General features: G+C 57.4%; 1 protein-coding gene across 5 annotated transcripts in view; it reads left to right on the forward strand.

The window, feature by feature from the left end:
- Positions 1-1,290: 1,290 nt before the first annotated feature.
- The window catches only part of JADE3 (jade family PHD finger 3), a 133,002-nt gene continuing 131,268 nt past the window's right edge, over positions 1,291-3,024 (forward strand). Inside the window, exon 1 of one of the 5 annotated variants that reach the window (XM_032842894.1) lies at positions 1,291-1,339. The gene's annotated coding sequence lies outside the window, so the exon portion shown is untranslated. Of the gene's footprint in view, positions 1,340-1,647; positions 1,772-1,882; positions 1,984-3,024 lie in introns of those variants that run through there. The other 4 variants (XM_032842898.1, XM_032842893.1, XM_032842897.1 and 1 more) reach the window with 4 other exon arrangements.

Here is a 3,024-nt window from a genome sequence, read left to right on the forward strand (position 1 = left end):
TAAAATTATAGAGATGGAGAATATGTCAGAGGTTGCCAGGGGTTGGAGTAGGCGAAGGAGGTGACTGTGACTATACTGGGTAGAAGGAGGAACAGTTGATAGTGGTAGTTACACAAATCTACACGTGATAAAATGGTGTAGTACGATAGACACAGACACAGAAATGTTTGCATGTAAAACTGGTGAAATCCGAATAAGGTCTGTGGATTGTACCCATGTCAGTATCTTGGTTAAGTAAGATATTAACATGGGGGAAACTGGGTGAAGAGTACATGGGTCTGTTCTGTAATACTTCTTACAGATCCCGTGAATCTATAATTATTTCAAGGTAAGTTAATAAAACAAGGTAAATCTGAAGGACTATGAATGTTTTAGAACACACACATTTGTGTATTATGAAATAGAACAACATCTTTACTATGTAAATCAGACAAAATACAGAAGAGCCTACATTTTTGTTTAGCCAAGAAATGTAAATGAAAATGACAGTATGAGTTCATGGTAATTGCACATGGTCCATTTCCAAACCCAGAGAAATAAACCAAAAGGGGTTTGTTGCTTAAACATCTGTATGAGTTAGGATTCCACCAGAGAAGCCAACCAACAGGATATTTTATACACACACGGGTGCACACACACACATTATTCATTCATTCATTCATTCATTCAATCATTCATTCAAAGATGTTGGCTTACACAATTTGTGGGGCTGGGTAAGCAAATCCAAAATCTGTAGGGCAAGCAGTCAGAAAGGAATGATCGGGCCCACCCAGATTATCCAGGATAATCTCCCTTACTTTAAATCAACTGATCAGGAGCTTTAATTACATCCGCAAAATATCTTCACAGCAATGCGTAGATCAACTTTTGATTGAATAACTGGAGCGGTAGCCTAACCCAGTTGACACCTCGAAAAGCCACACACCATCACAGCCCATTTGTGCTGGCAACTGAATAAATTCATTCTGTTAATAGGCACCCTGGCTTTATTATTATAGGTAATTCAAGAGCAAACAACTTAAATCAATAGCGGCCGACAATGAGTTTCCTACAGGAGGGTCCACTTACAGAACTTTAGAGTTGAAAGGGGCCCTGAAAAGCTTAGTTTGTATTTCATCACAGCCAAGGCACCTCCCCATCGTCCTCTCAGGCACTTATCCCGGCCGAGGCTCCTCCCGGCTGCAGCGCACCCAGCAGGAGCAGAGAGGAACCCACCTGGAGCACGACGCCGCGGGTGCGGGAGCACCGAGTGGGCGGAGCCTCGAGGCGCGCGGCGGTGGCGAAGGCGCCCAGCCCGCCAGAAGAGCGCGCGGCGGGCGGACGGCGGGGAGCCAGTCGGGTAGGGCGAGCGCGGCCGGCGGTTGAGGTTGGGGGGGGGGCGGTGATTGAGGGTGGGGGGTTGGAAGGAAGGGGAAGAGGCGGAGCGTGGGAGCGCACAGTGTCAGGAATACAATAGTGCTCCGCGCCGCTTCAGCCGCCGCTGCCGCTGCCGCCGCCGCCGCCGCCCAACCGCCTGCCCAACGCTGAGGCCTGACGGGCCGGGCGGGCGAGGGCCGAGGGCGGGAGCGGAGGCGCAGGGGGCGGCCCGGGCGGATCAGGCGGCGGGGCGGGGGCGGGGGTGGGGAGGAGATTAGGGGGCAGGTGCGAGGGAGGGGAGAGAAGAAAGCGAGCGGTTAAGGGGGCGGTTACCACCCCTACCGGACTCGCCCGGCACATTGCCGGGCCCGAGTGTGGAGCTTGAAAGAAGGAGCGGCGACCTAGCTGCGCGAAGGTAGGCGCCGCCGAAGCTGGACGCGGCGCGGGCGGCGTTGGGGGCGTCGCGCCGGGTGGGCAGCGGGAGTGGCGGCCTCGGGGAGTCGAAACGGGCGCCGCGGAGCGCAAAGTCCCGGCCCAGCCTCGCAGCGTTCCCGGGCGCCCCGGCCCCACAGCGCGGTCGCTCCGGCGTCCCCGGCGTCTTCGGGCAGAGAGCGTGTGTGGGCTGAGGTAAAGTACCCGCTGGCTCCTCCGTCGGCCCGGGGCAGTGCCGGGTGGCCGACGCGGGGGGCGGGGGCGGACGCCCGGGCTCGGGCTCGGGCTCGGGCTCGGGCTCGGGCTGCAGCTCCGTTCGGGCAGGAATTGAGCGCCATAACTGTTGCGGCCGTTCCCTCCGGTGCCCCCTCCCGGCGCCCCCTCCCTCTCTGTGCTCTGCCCGGTCTCGGGGCTCCCGGGGTCAGACCCGCGGCGGGGGGACCTGCTCTGCCGGCCGCCCCGGGGCCGGATGCTCCAAGGAGGGAGGGCGCGCCCCTGGCTGTTTCGGTGTGGGGGGCGTGAAGAACCGAGTGCATGGAGAGAGGGGGGCCGGGCGGCTCAGGGAGTGGCGAGGCCCCCGGTGAGCGGCGGGTACCCCCGGAGCAGGAGCGCGAGCGCCCCGCGGGCTGGCCAACTTTCCCTCCCCCTCCCGTCATTGTTCGGGCGCTGCCAGTCCGGGGCCGCCGCAACAACCGCCGAGCGCCTGGCGGTCCGGGGTGTGTGTGGGGGGTGGCGGTGGGAAAAGCAGGAGGGCTGTGAGAATCTTATGGGAAAAATTTCCCACCGCCGGGCACAGCAAAGTTAACTTTTCTCCAGCGATCGAGTTGGTTTTATTCCCTCGGCCGTGGGGCGATCGATTAAAAAAAAAAAAAAAAAGGAGAGAGAGAGAGAGCCTCCTTCCAATCTCTTTCTCTCGCCTTTTCGGAGCCACAGCTTTGGTGAAGTCTGGCTTTTAAATCGCACAGGGCAACCTGCGTTTATTATTTGTGAGAAGGCAAGGGGGGGGCGGGATCTCGAGTGAGTGACCGTAGTGGTGGTATGTGTAGGCATGTTTAAAAGTTGGTATCATTGTGTAGCCCTGGGACATATGTAGTTCCCAGGCATTTGGCAAGAAACTTGTTTGGCCGCTTCTGACTTTCTGAGTTGCTAGGAAATCCATGGCCTCAGATGTGCGCAAGGTTTTTTGATGTGAGAACCGTTTATCTGTGAAGCTGAGGATGGGATCCCCGCCCCCCC

This window comes from Lontra canadensis, unplaced genomic scaffold (assembly GCF_010015895.1).
Source record: "Lontra canadensis isolate GAN:19392208 unplaced genomic scaffold, GSC_riverotter_1.0 scaffold134, whole genome shotgun sequence".
Lineage (NCBI taxonomy): Eukaryota > Metazoa > Chordata > Mammalia > Carnivora > Mustelidae > Lontra > Lontra canadensis.